The following is a 19,623-nucleotide window of genomic DNA, read 5'->3' as shown; positions in this document are numbered from 1 at the left end:
ATGTAATGTATTTAATACAAATTCAATGTAAAGTGAATTGCCAACCGAACCAAATTTATATTATTTCATGGTATCATGGTATCCAGTAAATATCTCACAAATATTAACTTAATTTTAATTAAATATTTTATATACTGAATTATCAGAATTTGCATTAATTTAGCTAAGTTTATGCTAGTTAGGAAAATCTTTTGCTATTTAAAGTTAACAAAAGTAGATTTTTTATTAACTTTAAGTGGCAAAAAGCAATAAAATTGTTAATTTAGATAAGGAAATGTTTATTACTAGGAATGAATGATTGTTCGACTACAAGTGCAAATATTAATATAGCAAAGTAACATGTAAAAACGGTTTCCTGAAAAATAAAAATATACAGTCCTAAGTGACTTTTAACCCAAAATTAAAAGAATTCTGAACAATCTTAATAGAATGAAGTCACCAAGTTGTTGATACATTTCTTCATCTGTACTCCAGAGATTACACCTGTTTTGTGTCACCTTTTACTCTTTCCATATCACACTTTTTACCCTTCTGTACAGAAATTTGTTCATTTTCGACTAGTTTCTGAAAAGGGTGACAAATCTCTCCCTTCAATTATTATCCCATCCCACTGCACTTATCAAGTTTTTCCAAAGTAATGGAGAAATCCATTAACTACAATCTATCTGATAAACAACTGCCAATCTGGATAATTTCTGAGCATTAATGAGTCTAGGATTTGGTGATATTTTGACTTATGTTACTCATCTTTGGAAAAAATTTACAGAAATGTTTGGTGAAACTCAAGCAGTTGCTCTTGAAATTTCCATTGCTTTTGTTCATGTTTAGCATCAAGGGCTTCTAAACAAGTTTAGATTTAACAATTTTGCCTTCTGTCTTTTGTAATTGGGTAGCCAATTTGTCTCCAACAGACCTACACAAGTGATGGTAGATGGTTCTCATTCTTTTTTTTTCACAACTAATACTGGTTTCCCCAAAGTTCAGTTCTTTCTCATACTCTTTTCCTTTGTATATTAATGACTTTCTTCCATTGACCAAAGATTCTGTCCACAGTTTTGACAATGATCACAATTATACTTCACATTTTAAGAAACCTTGTTTTGAAAAACAGCCTCAACTAAATATCCAACACTAATATCTTAAATACTGATTTCCAGGTAATTCTTCAACGACGTAAAGAAAACTTGGTTAACCTGCTATGGATAAAGGGATGGTTGAGTGGGAAAAGAAGGTGAGCGGTTATCAGTGGGCACTGCTTTTCATGGACTAATGTTATTAGACGAATCCCCCCCCCTAGAGTTCACTGCTGGGCCCATTGATACTTCCAGTATGTATTAATGATACTGATAAAGGTAGATGTATGGGGTAATGACGCATCATATATAGCCTCTCTTACCTAAATGGCAACCTTGCCTTCCCATGGTGTATCCTGTTATTACTAACGAGGCTTTGACAGCCAAGTCATGATGGCATAACTGTTTCATCATATTGGAGGAAATGCCAATATGATTAGGGTGACTATAAACTTTTGGAGCAAAACCGGGACAAAACATGTTCCAAAGAAGAAAATTCCGGACAAAATGGGGACATTAGTGTTCGCATCTTTTTAATTATATGCACGTAAACTGCACATAGCTGTTCATTAAAAGGGCGTTTTCATTTTTTCATTGACATGGCTGAAAATAAAAATTTTATTAATTATTACAATTAAGCCTTCTCCAGTGGATTTTTAAATAATAGATACATTGGCGAAGGTAAAGAAAACCAACATGAGAACGACGAGAAACATCAGATAGCTTATGCAGAAAATTAGTTTCCTGATACGGCACTCTAGCACTGCTCGCTCGGTAAACAGACGGTAGGTGTTATCGGTCTGGAGCAAAGTCGAGAACGATATACTGATTGACAGGTAGGCGTGGCAAACGATGTGCTGATTGGTGTGCAAACACAACACACGATAACATCGGTTTAGTATAATTTTAGTAGCACTCAGAAGCACTAATGCTAACTTGCCCTAATCGCACATGCCCTAATGAATGCTTTCCATAATGGTGAAAAAAGGTCAGGTTACCTCCAATTGAATCCCATGGGAACTTGAACCCCTCCCAAAATGGAGGGGGTAACCTAACCTTTTTTCTTTAGAATCATGGGTGGACTAGTGCATAAATTGTTTATTAACAAAATATTAATTTTTTATTACTGTACTTTTATTTTTAAAGACACTCTTGCAGATACACACGTATCATAACATCAATCAACACCTCAATAGCTATTCACTATATATATATAAAGAATTTTTATCCTATTATTTTCCAACCTACCATTTAAGGCAAGGTTATGAAATATAACGAAAAATAAAGAAACCTTTTCCTTTTTTCGTAACCAAACCTAAATCAACAATATAGTAAAAACACTCATGAACTCAAAAATCTGATTTTAACAATGAGAAAAAACATAACGAAGAACATAAAAATGAACGGAACAAAACTTTTATTAATTTAGTTTTCATTAAAAAATCAACCAACATTTTATTTTCCTTACAAATTTCTTCCATCGTTAAAAGATTCATCGTTGCTATTACCTGTTTACTGTTCATCACAAAACTATTATGCACCGTTCTTTACTCATAAATACACATTATAATGCCAACCAATGACTACACAATAGCTTGTCGTCTGTCACGCCCACCACCACCAATCATTTCATCATTTGCCACGCCTACCTGTCAATCAATATATCCTTCTCGATTTCGGCTCCAGACCGATAACACCTACCGCCTGTTTACCAAGCAAGCATCACTAGAGTCCGGTGTCAGGAAACTAATTTTCCGTGTAAGTTATTCGACGTTTCTCATCGTTCTCGTGTTGGCTTTCTTTACCTTAGCCGATACTTTTTTTAATGAAAAATATTTGCTCTGAGGGTAGCTATAGAAAAGTTCACAGACTGCCAGGCACCCACAGGCTGCTGTACGGTTTAGCTGGTTCACTGTCTGGTAGTGTTTTTTTTTTTTTTTGTAGTTGTTGGCGCATCAGCTTCTGTGGCCATAGTGCACCTCCCAAGGTTTTTGCAGTACTTTGATCCAAGCACGAGGCGGGATTCGAACCCGCGACCTTTGGGTTGCCAGGCAGGCACTTTACCCACCTGGTTAGCCCGGTCGGCGTCTGGTTGTGTAATAGATAGCACTGCTGTGTTTGAAATTTAGTACAGCATGATAATTTATTTATTCCATATTTATTGTTTGCGTAAGATTCTAAATTTGTGTATAATTCTATTATTAAGTAACTTGAAAGTCATAAATTCCTTAGGAAGTTAATGTTAATTAATCTCTATGGAACAGAAAAATAGACCAATAAAAATTTACAGTTGAAATAAAAATATTTTAACCTAGACAACAGTCTAAAATTCGGGATTGTCCCAGCTAAACCAGGATATATGGTCCCAGATTTAAGTATGGTCCCAACTAAGCCGGGACGTAGAGATCCAGAAGTAAAGAGCAAGCAAAGGCAGGAATAGCACTGATGATATACAAATCCCTGGGAAAAGAAATTTGACAATTACATTTATTGTAGCAAAAGAATACTACAAATCAGAATTAAATTATATCGGGGATAACTGACTGTCATTAGGGTATATGCACTGGTGGAAGGTGAGGAAAAAAGTAGCGATACTTTCTATTCTTTACAAGAAATAGTAGTAGTGGTAGAGGCATGCGATGCAAGAAAGCAAGTGTATGAGCTTATGCAGCATCAGCCAAAAAAAAAAAAAAAATCGCACCATTCCCTCTAAATGCCTGTCCAGTTCCTCCTTAAATTTATTCCACCTACTTCCACAACAACAGATGGAAGTTTGTTCCAGCAATTAACCACCCGTTGGCTAAAGGCAAATTTCCGCACATCTATTCTACATCTGTCCTTTCTTAATTTGAATTTATGCCCCCTTAGGTTCGTAATCTGAACAAGTGGAAGGATCCCATCAGAATTCAGCGTGCTCAACCCATTCAAGGCCTTATACACCTCAATCAGATCACCGCGCAGGTGCCTAGTCTCCAGCCACTGCAATTTGCAGAACTTAAGCCTCTCTTGGTAAGAGGATCAATTCATTCCCCTCACCAATCTTGTTGCCCTTCTCTGTACTCGTTCCAGCAGCTCTACATCCTTCTTGAAATGAGGCCTCCAGACCTGTATACAGTACTCTAGGTGTGGCCTGACCATTGCCTTATACAAGGGAATAATCACCTCCTTATCCCTGCTAGAAAAATTCCTGTATATCATTGACAAACCCCATGAACTGCCCTGGCCGCCTGTCTGCATTGCTCAGAAAACTTCATATCTGATTGCACAATTACTCCCAGGTCTTTTTCATTTTCTATCACCTTAAGTGTAGTACCACACAGTTGGTACGTTTCTCTGGGGTTACTTCTACCCATATGCAGTACTTTGCATTTGTCAAGGTTAAACTTCAATTGCCACTTCTTAGCCCATCTGCCCAAACATGAACTCGAAATAATGAACAAATTAGATTATCTTGTGGTAATAGGAGACCTAAATGCTAGAATCAGCAATAGTAAAATCAATTCAATGAGCATAAATGGCAAGCAAATTAAGAACGGAAATGGGATAAGGCTGATTGAATTTGCAACCACACAACCATACTTTTTTCCCGCACAAGGCAGCAAGTCAACAATAAATTATATATTAGTATATTAGTAAGATAAAGTAACAGAATTTGTTTTGGACATGAGAGTATTCAGAAGCTTTGAACTGAAAACTCACCAATTTCTACTAGTTTCACCAATCAGATTCCCACTATGATGGTTTGAAAACAAAGAAAAAACAAATAGAAACAAAAAATGAAGAATGTTTCAAAGTGAGCCTCTTGCATGACCTTAATATCAAATAGCTTTTCCAACAGTTAAATGCTGAAAAGTTAAAAAATTGACACAAGATATACAAACTGGTGAATCAGTTGAAGAAGAATGGACATGCCTTTGCAAAATATGAATATAGGCAGCATCTAAAAGTTTAGGCAATAAGAAAAGATGGCACTGCAGAAGAGGTCTACAACAATGGGAAGAAGAAATTTCAAAAATTATAGAAGATAAAAGAAATGCCTTTAAGAAATATTTATCAACAAAATAAGCTGATGATAAAAGTGAATATAACAGGTAAAAAAACTATAGCCAAAAGAGAGGTCAGGAAAAGGCAGAGAGAGAGAGAGGAAGGGGGTGAATAACTTTGTCTCACACTTAGAGAAAGACATAAAACTAAACCCAGTTACTTATAAAATCTTAAATAACTTAAATCAGGAGGCAAGAGAAAATATAAGAATTAATGTGATAGATAAATCTACATGGTTCCAAATAAATCCAAAAGTTCTGGAAGTATTTCTTGGCTGCAATATTTCCAGAACCTCTGAAATTAGAAATTCCAAAATCAAAAAATAACCTAGAAGAAATTTCCATACAAGAATTAAATGAAGTATTAACAGGTTTTAAGAACAAGAAATCATCAGAAGAAGATGGTATCAACATGGAATTGTTCAAATATGCTGAGGATACCTTAAAATTGAATTGAATACGGCATAGTTGAAATAGCTATGGCTTTCTTGGCAGAAAGCCATAGCCATTTCAGTATATAAAAACAGCAATCGCAAAGGCTTGGAAAATTACAGAGGAATAAGCCTGTTTAATAGTGGCTACAAAATATTTGCAAAAATAAAAACAAACTAGAGAAGTACTATAGTGATAGAATTGAAGAAAAACAAAATGGTTTTACAAAAGGAAGGTCTTGTGCAGATGGATTTTTAACTCTGAAATTACTAACTGAAAAACACAAGGAGCTTAATATACAAACATACATATCATTCACTGATAAGAAAACCTTTGACCATGTAGAAAGAAATAAACTTCTAGAGATACTAGCTGATGAAGCTCCCAAACAAATAACAGCTGTGTTCCATTATACATATATATAGATAGAATTTAATCACAATTAAATTGGGAAAGAAATATGATATTGGTAACCAAAAAATCGTGGCATCCAACAAGGTTGTCCACTTTCACCACTATTTTTCAACATATACACCAATGTCATTGTCAGACACTATCCATGGAAGTATTACATTAAAAAATGGTAATCACCTTGATACTTTACTATATGCTGATGATCAAGTGATGCTGGCCAATAACAAAAATGAGTTATTAGCAGCAAATGATGCAAGAAAGCAAGCTTGTAGCAAAAAAAAAAAAAAAAAAAAAAAAAGACTGCCACCATTTCACCTCTCCATTCAATTCAATAGTTTCTCCAGTCATTTCTTCAATTTATTTAAGCTATCAACTTCCACAACAACAGCTGGAAGTTTGTTCCAGCAGATAACCACCCACTGGCAAAAGCCAACTTCAGCACATCTATTCTGCAATCATCCTTCCTCAATTTGAATGCTCAGTTGCTCTTCACATACATGGCCTGAGCAACAAAAAGGATCTCATCAGCACTGAGATTAGCATTAGCATTAGTAGAGGCATTTGATGCAAGAAAGCAAGCTTATGCAGCATCAGCCAAAAAAAAAAAAAAAAAAAAAAAACCACTTCCACTTCACCCCTCTGTTCGTTCAAAATACCTGTCCAGCTGAGCCTTAAACTTATTTAGGCTATCAACCTCCACCACAAGGGATGGAAGTCTGTTCCATCAACCAACCACGCGCTGGCTAAAGGCAAATTTCCGCACGTCTATCCTACATCTGTCTTTACTCAATTTGAATTTATGCCCTCTCAGGTGATTTTTCTGAGCTAGAGGAAGAATCCCATCAGCATTGAGCATGCTTAAACCATTCAAGGCTTTATACACCTCTATCAGATCACCTCGCTGGTGCCTAGTCTCCAGACACTGTAATTTGCAAAACTTAAGCCTTTCTTCGTAAGAGCACCCCGTTGTTCCATTCACTAATCTTGTTGCCCTTCTCTGTACTCGTTCCAGCAGCTCTACATCCTTCTTGAAATGAGGCCTCCAGACCTGTATACAGTACTCTAGGTGTGGCCTGACCATCGCCTTATACAATGGAATAATCACCTCCTTATCCCTGCTGGAAAAATTCCTGTATATCATTGACAATACTCCATGAGCTACTCTTGCAGCCCGTCTGCACTGCTCAGAGAACTTCATATCTGCCTGCACAACCACCCCCAAGTCCCTTTCATTCTCTACCACTGTCAGTGTTGTACCACAGAGTTGATACGTTGCTCTGGGGTTGCTGTTTCCCATGTGTAGTACTTTACATTTGTCAATGTTAAACTTCATTTGCCACCTCTCAGCCCATCTGCTCAACCTTTCCAGATCCTGTTGCAGCAGCATAGTGTCAGTAGTGTCCTTGACAACCCTGCCAACCTTTGTATCGTCTGCAAACTTGGACATTAAGCCCGATATACCATCATCAATATCATTTATAAATACAGAAAACAATAATGGACCCAACACTGAGCCCTGAGGGACTCCACTAATAACATCAGTCCACGATGAGCAGTGTCCATTGATTACCACTCTCTGTCTTCTCCCCCTCAACCACCCCTTTATCCATAGCAGCAATTTGCCTCCAATGTCACACTGCTCCAATTTGTGTAGCAGTCTTCCATGTGCAACAGTATCAAAAGCCTTTCTAAGATCCAAGTATATAATATCAAAGTTATTCCCTGCATCCAGTTCTTTTGTGACTGCATCATAGTATCCAATCAAGTTGGTCAGGCAAGACTTCCCCTTAACAAAACCATGCTGTGTCTGAGCTATAACTGAAGTCTTGTCTAAATGATCCTGCAGTGCTTCTTTAACCAGTGCCTCCATTAATTTTCCTGGAACAGAAGTTAAGCTCACAGGTCTATAATTACTTGTGTCAGCCTTTGATCCTCCTTTGTGAATTGGGGTCACATTTGCACATTTCCAGTCTATGGGTACCTCCCCTGAGTCCAAGGAAGCTCTCATAATTATGGCTAAGGGTTTGCTTACTTCCTTTGCTGCCTCCTTTAATATAACTGGATAGATCCCATCCACCCCAGGTGCCTTTCTTGTGTTTATCTTCAACAGTTTCTCCTCCACTTTACTCCCAGTTATTTCAAGATTCTGTAGCTTACTGCTAGAGTTGAATACACCTCTGGCATTCCCCTCGCTGAATAACTCCTCATGTGTGAATGTCGATGCAAAATATTCATTTAGTTTGTTAGCTACCTGAACAGGATCATCAACACTTGACCCATCAATATCAAGTGGACCAATCTGATTCATCCCCTTCCTTCTAGAGTTTACATAAGTAAAGAACTCTTTGCTGTTTTTCTTTGCATCCCTTGCCAAGGATTTCTCGTAATCTGCCTTCGCCTGCCTAACCTCCTTTGTAACTTGGTTGCATATCAACTTGTATCTATCATAGGCTTCTGTGTCATGTGTTAATTTGTATGTATCCCATGCATTTTTCTTCTCTGCCATATGCCTCATTAGTTCATCTGACATCCATTTTGGCCTAAACCTTGAACAATATTTCTTAGTTGGTATGTAAAGCCTAGTAGCTTCCAAGATAAGTTCTTTGAATGCTTCCCATTTTGAATTTGCTGTTGGTAACATCATCAGTTGGTCCCACTGTATAGAATTTAAATACTGTCTCAGTCCATCGTAGTCGCCTTTACGGAAGCAATAACCCTTCCCTTTACCCCTAATGGTAGTTACCTCTTTGAGTAAATCCCACTTCAGCACACTGTGATCACTGCCACCTAGTGGTTCATTTATCTGCAGATTCTTAATGCATGAAGAATCACTGCTGATAATCAAATCAAGAGTATTACTCCCTCTAGTTGCCTCCCGAACATGCTGATGTAGAAAACAATCATCCAATAAATCCACAAAAGCCCTGCTAGTGTGTGAGTAACCAGCCCCCAAAATCCAGTCAATATCTGGGAAATTAAAATCTCCCATTATAAGACACTCTGATTTACTGGCCCACTCTATTTCCCTGTACAGTTCCTTATTATACTCATCAGAGTCATTAGGCCTATAGCACACTCCTACTCTCAATTTTGATCTCCCAATGTTTATGTCACACCAAACTGACTCCACACTGCACTGTCCAGCGATGTCGACTGGCTTCACTTCCTTGGTTTTTATGTGTTTCTTAACTAATAGCATAACACCTCCCCCCTTCCTATCCTGTCTATCCTTTCTGTAGACGTTGTACTCCCCAAATTGCAGTTCCGCATCCCTTATATCTGTGTGACACCACGTCTCTGATATCCCAACAATATCTGCCTTCGATGTTTTGAGCAACACCTCAAATTCATCAAATTTATTTACTAAACTCCTAGCATTGGTGTACACGCAAGTATACCTGCACCTGTTTCTATTCTTAGCTACCCTAATACAACCCATGTGTTTACTTGTGCCGCAATGGCTCCCAGCAGTCTCTGAAATACCATGCATCTTGTTTTTCAGGCTTCTGCTCATTCTAATAGAAGCAGTGCAAGAATCTCTTTCACCTCTGCCAGTGGCTACTGTCAATCTATTGGTCTTTGTCTCCCCCCAAGCTAGCAGTTTTCCGACCCACCTAACACTGCCTCGATAGCATCAGCAAATATTCTTGCACCCTTTCTATTTAAGTGTATCCCATCCCTGTAGAAGCAATCTCTCCTGTTAACAAGTACAGTCCAGGCTGAAAAAAATTCTACCCCTTGAGCCTTGCACAATCTTTCCAGGGCCGAATTGATCGACAAGGCTCTCATCATATACTCCCTCCTATCGTGTCTGGGCAGAATTGCAGACACTTTCAAATTCAACCCTAATTCTCGGCTTTTGTTCAACAGTGACCTGTACTTGTTAAGTAATTCTGCCGGTCTCCTACTCTTAATATTATTAGTGCCAACGTGTACAACTATATCACCTTTTGTGCCCTTAAAAGATGATATTCGCTCTACAACGTCATCAACCTTTGCCCCTGGCAGACATACCCTGGTCCTGTTCCACCTATCTTTTTTACAAAGCATGTTCCCCGTTTCCCTGACAATAGAGTCACCAACAACTACTAGTTCCTTCGGGACCAGCGCATTCTGCCTTGGGGGTTGTCTCTGTGTCACGCGATGCCCAAGTGCAAGCTCTGGCGTTGATGTGGGCAGCTGAGAGCTTGATGGGCCCCTCAATTTAGTTTCTTCGAGGGCATCCACCCTGTCCTTCAAGCTCTCATATAGGCCCATAAGAACGCCGAGTTGTTGCCTGATATCGATACACTCCTTGCATCGCGCACACACAAAGACATCCCCCTTGGCAGTATCATGTCCCGTACCCGATTGCTCTGCAAACATCAAGCAAACAGTGCATTTTATAAGGCTGTGAGTCAGAGGACAACTGCCCCCCTCAGTTCTGCTCTGAGCCACAGCACTTCCATTAGCTTGAGCCTTTTGCTTTGCTGCTCTTGTCTGAGTCATGATTCTATTAATTTATTAATTAATTATGTTATTAATTATACTACGTTTGTAATCTAAGTCGTTATATGTATTTATTTAAACGTACAATTTAACTGCTAACGAAGTTCAACTAACGCTATCTAGTACGGTATCACAATGGCGGGAAAATTACTAACGGTAGTTACGAACACGTGGAAACCCTTACCGATACTTTTACAAGGCCGAGTAAAGAATAAATACACCAAATTAATCAACAAATCACAAAATAATGTTATACTACTAAATTTAAATCAAAAGTTTTATAAAAACAATAATTTCAAATCAATAAATAAGAAAAATCCACTTAGCGGCTTGGAACACGACCGTCACTAGTAGCCTCGTCAGCAGAAAAAAAAAAAAAAAAAAGAGATTGATCAACACATTAAAATCCTAAAACACCTCAAATGGATCACCTCACAATTTCCTAGTCTCCAGATGCTGAAATTTTCAGAACTGAAGCCTTTCTTGGTAGGAGCACACCTTTGTTCCCCTCACCCATCTTGTTGCCTATTGCCCTTCTCTGTACTTATTCCATCAGCTCTACATCCTTCCTAAAATGAGGCCTACAGCCCTGTATGCAGTACTCAAGATGTGTTCTAACCATACAATGGAATAATCAGCTCTGTACCCTGTTAGCAAAATTCCTGTATATCATTGACAAACCCCATGTGCTGTCTTGATAGCGTGTCTGCCCTGTCAGAGAGCTTCATATCTGACTACAGAATTACCCACAGGTTTTCATTTTCCACTACCCTTAGTGTATTACTGCTATGTTATCAACTGTGCAGTAACTCTAGGGTTATTGCTACCAATATACAGTATTTTGCATTTGTCAATGTTAAACTTCAATTGCCATTTCTCAACCCACCTGCCTAACTTTATAGATCCTGTTGCAGTAAAATACTGTAAGTACTATCATTAACCACCTTACCAACATTTATAATCTGCAACTTGTACATTAAGCCTGATATGCCTTCGTCAATATTATTGATAAATACAGAAAACAGAAATGGGCGCAACAACAAATCCTGGGGACTGTATGTACTAAAACATTAGTACATGAAGAGCAATTGAATAGCATACTGTTTTCTCCCATTCAACCATCCTTTTATCCACAGCAGCAACTTGCCCTTAATGCCACACTCCAATTTCTACTTCAGTCTTATGTGAAACTGTATCAAAAGCATTCCTGAAATCCAAGTATATGATATTTTTGTACTCATTTCCTTTGTGTCCACATCATAGTAATCAATCAAATTGGTCAAAAAAGATTTGCCCCTAAGAAACCCAAGCTTGGCCTGAAGTAAAATCAGTCTTATCTAGATGATTCTACATTAGTTCTTTAACCAGCAACTCTATTATTTTCCCGGAACAGCAGTTAAACCAACAGATCTGTAATTACTTGTATCACCCATTTGTGATCTGGGGATATATTCACAGATCACCAGTACACGGAGACCCCTCCTGAATCCAAGAATGCTCTCATAATTATTATAGCTACGGGTTTGTTTACTTCCTTTGCTGGCTCCCTAAATATTATTATTATTATTATAATTAGCCATATGGTGCAAGGAAGCCTGAGGCTTTTGCTGCACCAGCCAAAAAAAAAAAAAAAAAAAAATTCTGAGTTACCCCTGAGAGAGAGAGAGAGAGAGAGAGAGAGAGAGAGAGAGAGAGAGAGAGAGAGAGAGAGAGAGAGAGAGAGAGAGAGAGGGGGGGGGGGTCCAGAAATAGAAGGGAATCACCAAGAAAGAGAAGAATGATTTCGATTACAACTCCACTTTCACCAGCAATAACTTTTTCAAGTAAGCCATGGTGCTTTTTAAATTTGTCCAGTCAACCTAGAACTGGCTTGGAATGTTTTATGCCCCAAAAAAGATGCATACTCCATAGCTTTTTCTTTTATTAATGGCCCTGATGTCGGCATGTTCTGTCTCGAATGAGCTTCATCTACATCTTCATACAGGCATAATTTTGCACGCTTCCAACTGAGTCCCATTTCCTCAAACAGTTCAAGAATCAAAACAGTTTTTCAGAATGGCTGACACATTATGGGCAGGGATACCAAATTTTAAAGCGATTTCTTTTTTTTTAAATGCCCCAATCTACACTATTAAGCACTTCCACTTTTTCCACTACACTGAAGGATTCCTCTTAGACATTGTAAGGTTTACTTGCACAGCAATTAAAACAAAACTGATTAGGGTCCACTTGTACCTTCCATGTAAACAGCGGCAGGTGAAATTTATTGGAAGTAGGGACGACTCATTTCTGTGAAACTACATGAATTTCCAGGATAAAGGAAAATCACTCTCTCCTAATTCTTTAATAGGGTCTTACACTAGAAAACAGGGGTGACCATTGCCAATGTCGGGAATATACCTTAATCTTTGCTATTGGCTGTGGACACATAGATAGCAGTTGACCAGTGCAACTTCGCAGTACAGCAGAGGTGATTGCATAGGTTTTACAGGTACCACTGTTTTTCAGTCTTAATCATTTTAGCTCTTAATTTGTGCTTTCTACAGCATCAGCTCTATTGCCTAAAGGTGAGAGGTGTGAGCAATGTGCACCCAGGTCTCTTAAAATCAGTTCGTTATACGGAAACTATTTTCAATGTAATGACCAAGGTGAAATCAAAAAAAATTCGCTATAAGGAAGTTCATTAAGGAGAGGTCCGACTGTATATGCATCTATATATATGTATATATATGGGCACTACAGACTAAGTGGGATTCAAGAATAAAACTGCTTCCCAAAAGTGTTGAACAAAATTATTTTATACATACTAATAACTTATAATTATATTATTTTATTTAATGTTTGTAAGGATTACATAGAAGCTGAATAAAGTATACTTCATAATTCAAAGGATATTAGGGAAATATATGACTGCAGTATTGGTGATATCCCACTTAAGTCACAAAAGATTTAAAATGTTTTCTAAGGGAAAATATTATAGGGGAAAACTTTGAGTGATTCTCACACATATATAATATATTTATTGTCTTAATGTGGTAATATTACAAAATGCTACATATTTTATTATATGTATCATATTTACAGTCACTCTTTAAGTTGCTTGAAGGTTGGTATGCACCTAGTTTTCCAATATTGTGAATTAAAGCCTAATATTTTTGTATCACAGCTATGTGGTGCCATCTTTATTTTGCTATATAGTGCTATCAGCATCATGTTTTTGAAAGATTTTTTATTGTTCTCTGAAAACATTCTTTTAGTAGATGAAACTCTTGACTACAAACTGGAAAGATTCCATCCACCCCAGCAGCCTTTTTTATGTTTAACTTTGGCAATTTTTCTCCCACTTTCCTCTCACTTAGTACAAAATCATTTAGCTCCCTGTTAGAGTTTGATAAACTTTTGGTATCCAATCCCCTAAAGAATTCCTCATGTGTGAATGTACATGCCAAATAATCATGCCGTTTATCAGCAATCTGAGCATGCTCATCAATGGTCAAACGATTGATATCAGGTGGACCAATCTGATTCATCCCATTCCTTCTAGAGTTTACATAAGTAAAAAAGTGTTTGCAGTTTTTTTTTGCATCCACTGCCAAAGAGTTCTCGTAATCTGCCTTCACTTTCCTAACCTCCTTTGCAACTTGATTAAAGAGTAGCTTATATCTAACATAGGTTTCTGTGTCAGCTGATAATTTATATGAATCCCACGAATTTTTCTTTTCTGTCACAAGTCTCATTAGTTCATGCCTATACCTTGAACAGTATTTCTTAGTTTGATGAAATGCCTAGTAGCTTCTATGATTACTTCCTTGAATGCATCCTATTTAGAATTTGATGATAGTAACTTCATCAGTTGATCCTACTGTATAGAGTTTAAAAACTGTCAGAGCACCCTAGTCGCCTTTACAAAAGCAAAAATCCTTCCCTTTACCCTTGACAGCAGTTACTTCTTTAAGTAAATCACACATCAATACACTGTGATCACTGCCACATAATGGTTCCTTTATCTGCAGACTCTTAATGCATGAATAATCACTGCTGACAATCAGATCAAGAGTATTACTCCCTCTTGTTGCCTCCCTAACTTATCCCATCTCTGATTCATCCCATTACTACAATAAATCCATAAGTCTTGCCAGCTTGTGAGTGACCAACTCACAAGTTCTAGTCAATATCTGAAAAGTTAAAATTCCCCATTATAAGGCATTCTGGCTTATAATATGGCATGCTCCTACTCTTCAATTTTTTCTTTGCCTGCTTATGTTAAACCAAACAAGCTCAACATTGCATTGGTCACCTGTGTCAACTGGATGCCCCAGGGGCTATTCTGGGGTGCATACAGTGCAAGTTATCCGAGTGATATATAGATTTGATTGTGAATTGTGTTAATTTGCTTTCTTGTTTATTTTACTTGTATAGTTTGCCAAAGCCAGTTTAGCTAGCCCTACTTCCTCGTAGTCTGGGGTGGGCAGTCGGGGAGAATTCCCCGGCTGGCTAGACGGGCTAAATTGATTTTGTTTGATTTGGGATTTTGGAGAGCTTTAAAAAGCATTTCCGTGCCCTTGAGTTTTGTTCCTGGGACCACAACCCGTTTAACTTGGGTGTGAACAGTTTTAGTTGGTTTCTGATAGATTTCAGAGATCTTTTAGTAAGTTCATTCAGCAGCTGTGTTTATTCAGTGTTCATTGTGCAGGACTCTCGAGCCATGTACATATTGTAAATAGTTGTTATTTCTCACTGTTGAGACTTAACTTTAAAATTGTAAATAGTTGTTTTTATTGTATATATGGCAAGTATTGAAGAATCAGATGTAACGTCAAGTGAAGAAGAACTGGCGGAAGTAATATCTGAGGCTACAGATGATGAAAAGATGGAGATAACAGGAGAAGTTCAAGAACTGTCAGAGACGCAGGTCTTTACTGGAAGAATTTTGTTAAGGACTCCTCCACGTCTTAGGTCCTCCTCTCTCTCAACTTCCCAACAGAATTCACAAAGTCATGGTGAAACTAAGAAAAGGAAAGCAAGAGCTGGTAATAGTGTTGAAAAGAACAATCAGGAAAGTGTAAAGAAAACTGGTTCTCATAAGAAAAGAAGAACTGATGGGAGCAAAGAAAGATCCAAGTACGAAGGATTGGAATATGTCAAAGAAATAAGGGGTAGGCTTAGAACCTACTTATATGATACGCAAAATAAAGTTCCCACAACAGCTATTAAAACAGTTTTAGATCTATGGGACATCTTGGAAATGAAGGCTATGGATGTTCACATAGAAAACTTGTTATTAAAAGAAAAGCTAGTGGGAAAGAAAAAAGAAAAGAAAAGCTACGCTTATGTGGCTCAAGAACCAGTAAAATAAACCAAGAAACCATCAACATGTGTATTGATTAAAGCAGCAAGTGAAAGATTCAAGACAAGCGAAGACGTAAAACAAGAAGTCTTGAAAGAACTTAGACCAGTTCGGAAAGAAGTAAAAAATATAAGAACAATAAGAGACTGCGGGATTGTGTTGGAGGCGGAGGGAGAGGACGACATTAAGAAAATTAGAGGATGTTCAAAGATACAAGAAGTTGGATTAAAATACGTAATTCCAAAAGTTGTTCATCCTAGGATTGTGGTTTTTGATATTGAAAAGGACATTCAGAAAGATGATTTTCTGGAGCAGGTTTGGATAAAAAATTGTAAAGAATATGGGGTATCCAGGAAAGAATTCGATGAAAATGTCGAAATTGTCTCTATAAATAATGTTAAAAATGGTAATGTGTCAAATTGGATATTGGAGGTTAGATAGGTCAAATTGGATATTGGAGGTCAAATAATAAGACAGAAAGAAAGATTATATGCCGATTGGATGGCATATAAATACAAAGAAATATTCTCTGTGGCTCAGTGTTACAAATGCTTAGGATTCGGTCATGTATACAAATATTGTAAAAGAGAAGCTGTATGTGGACATTGTGCCCAGAAGGGATATGCATACAGAGACTGTAAAAACAAGGCAGAGAGACCAGTCTGCTGTAACTGTAAAAATAGAAGCAGAAAATGTGATCGCACTGCTACTGATAAGATTGCCTTCAGTACAAAAGAGCTTTGGAATTATATAAAAATAAGATCAATTACGGCAGAAAAACTAAGTGGGCTACAACTAAATGCACAATGAGCAAAGGCTGTGGTGGCTCAAATTCACTTAGAAATGGAAAAGAAGGGTATTGACATAAGTCTATTGCAAGAGCCCTATGAAGTAGGGGGGCAACATATGAGGATATCCAAGTAATTATAGGATTTTGACAGACGGAAAAAGCCCGAAAGTTGCGATAGTAGTGAGAAGACACGATCTTGTGATTACTAAGATCACAACTCTATCAAATGAAAACATGATATGTGCTGAGTCATTGGCGCATTTGGTAGAGTGTACATGATCTCACTATACTGTCGGCACTCGGTTGATATAAATCCTTATATCAATTACTTGGAGAAGATAAAGGACGTACTTCAAGGTTGCCATATTCTGTTGGAATGGACTCTAGTTCTAAATCTGTATTATGGGGTAGTGTGGAATCTGATAATAGAGGTGAGATCCTTGAGGACTTCCTATCTACCTCTGGTATGGTGGTTGTCGATACTCCTGGCCATATACCAACATATAGCTCTGTACATGGGCAATCCTATATAGATGTTACAGTATGTACTACATCAATTCTTGATAAGATACATGACTGGAAAGCAGTTGATCATTTGACTACAAGTGATCATAATGGTATTTTGTTTGAACTGAGTCAGATAGAGAAAGTACGGCAAATAAAGGAAACGGAAAGGTTTTCTGTCAAAACAGTTAATTGGGAAAGTTTTGATCTAGCCTTCAATCATTAAGTAAATGAAATAAACTGGGATTTACTAAGTTCTGAAGAATATGTATGTAAATTTCAGGGCATAGTTTATAGAGCTTCAAAATTACCAATGAAAAAGAAAAAGTTTGTAACCAGACCTGTAACGTGGTGGAATAGGAACTTGCAACAAACGAAAAAAGAACTAAGAAAAGCCAGAAAAAGATTCCAAAGGTACAGAAGGTTGGTAGACGCTCAAATGATGGAATTGTATAAGAATACAATTCCAAAGAGGGCGCTGACTCTCTTTAAAAATTACAGCTGTGAGATACAGGCTCTGAAAAAGCGATAAACGTTTGACTTTTTATTTACATAATTGTTATTTTATATTGTACTTAATATGTACTCTTATAGTTATAGTTACGCTGGTTATTTTTATTTTAATTTAGATAAAGAGATTTTGTGGATTACTACTTAACATACGTAAAACCGTTATTTCGTTCGAATCTTGCAGCCATTGTTTTTGTATATGGTGGTAGGGAATTCAAATTTTTAATTGAGTTAACTAGGTAGCTCTAACGTATAATTATAAAAACAGTAATACGCTTCACTGTTTCTATTAGATAGCTTAGTATTGACATTTAATTAATTTAATTTATTGATCTTATTAATTTAAAATAGCATGCCCCAAACTAGAGCAGCAAAGCAACGGGCACAAAGTGGCAGGAGTTCTGTGACTCGGGGGAGAACTGAGGGGTGGCGATTCTCCAATGCATCACAGCCTAAAACAATGTGCAACTTGTGAAATGTTTGCCGAACACTCTGGAACAGAACATGATATTGCCATGGGGGATGTCTTTGTGTGTGTGTGCGCACGATGTAAGGAAATCAGGCGAAAACTCAGCATTGTTATGGGCCTATATGAGAGCTTGAAGGACAGAGTGGATGCCCTCGAAGGATCTAAGTTGATAGGGCCCATCAGGCTCTCAGCTGCCCACATCAATGCCAGAGCTTGCACTTGGTCATCACGCAACACAGCGGCAACCCCCAAGGCAGAATGCGCTGGTCCCACAGAAACTAGTAGTTGTTGGTGACTCAATTGTCAGGGAAACGGGGAACATGCTTTGTAAAAAGGATAGGTGGAACAGGACCAGGGTATGTCTGCCAGGGACAAAGGTTGATGACGTTGTAGAGCGGATATCATCTTTTAAGGGCACAAAAGGTGATATAGTTGTACACGTTGGCACTAATGATATTAAGAGTACGAGACTGGCAGAATTACTTAGCAAATACGGGTCACTGTTGAAAAAAAAGCTGTGAATTAGGGTTGAATTTAAAAGTGTCTGCAATTCTGCCCAGACACGATAGAAGGGAGTATATGATGAGAGCTTTGTCGATCAATTCAGCCCTGGAAAGAGTGTGCAAGACTCAAGGGATAGAATTTTTTCAGCCTGGTCAGTACTTGTTAAGAGGAGTGACTGCTTCTACAGGGATGGGATACACTTAAATATAAAGGGTGCAACAATATTTGCTGATGCTATCGAGGCAGTGTTAGGTGGGTCGGAAAACTGATAGCTTGGGGGGGGGGATACAAAGACTAAAAGTTTAACAGTAGTTGCAGGCAGAGGTGAAGGCAATTCTTGCACAACTTCTATTAGAATAAGTAGCGACCTGGAGCGAGGGGTGTTGGGGGTTTCGGGGACAGATGGCAGTCATCGTGAAATAGGTGGCTATATGGGATGTGTTAGGGTAACTAAGAATAGGAATAGGAGCATGTATGCTTGCATGTATACCAATGCTAGAAGTATAGTAAAAAATTTGATGAATTTGAAGTGTTGGTCAAGACATCAAAGGCGGATATTGTTTGGATAGCAGAGACGTGGTGTCACACAGATATAAGGAATGCAGAACTGGAATTTGGGGAGTACAATGTGTATAGAAAGGATAGACATTATAGAAAGGGAGGAGGTGTTATGCTGTTAATTAAGAAAAACATAAAATCAAAAGAAGTGCACCCAGTTGATATAGATGAACAGTGCACTGTTGAGTCAGTTTGGTGTGAAATAAGCACGGCGAAAGCAAAAATAAGAGTAGGAGTGTGTTATAGGCCTAATGACTCGAATGAGTACAATAAACAATTGTACAGAGAAATACAGTGGGCTAGTAAATCAGAATGTCTTATAATGGGGGATTTTAACTTCCCAGATATTGACTGAAACTAGTGGGTTGGTCACACACACACTAGTCAGACTTTTGTGGATTTATTGGATGATTGTTTTCTGAAGCAGCATGTTCGAGAGGCAACAAGAGAGGGTAATACTCTTGATCTGGTTATCAGCAGTGATCATTCGT

At 37.8% G+C, this 19,623-nt stretch overlaps 1 protein-coding gene across 4 annotated transcripts in view; it reads right to left on the bottom strand.

The window, feature by feature from the left end:
* LOC150088403 (protein sel-1 homolog 1-like) overlaps nt 1-19,623 on the bottom strand; it is a 378,494-nt gene that overhangs the window by 150,332 nt on the left and 208,539 nt on the right. The gene's annotated exons all lie outside the window — the stretch shown is intronic.

Source organism: Mastigoproctus giganteus, chromosome 3 (assembly GCF_048544385.1).
Source record: "Mastigoproctus giganteus isolate SK-2022 chromosome 3, ASM4854438v1, whole genome shotgun sequence".
Classification (NCBI taxonomy): Eukaryota; Metazoa; Arthropoda; class Arachnida; order Uropygi; family Thelyphonidae; genus Mastigoproctus; species Mastigoproctus giganteus.
Note: the sequence above shows the minus strand (reverse complement) of the source record. Positions and strands in the feature narration are given on the sequence as shown.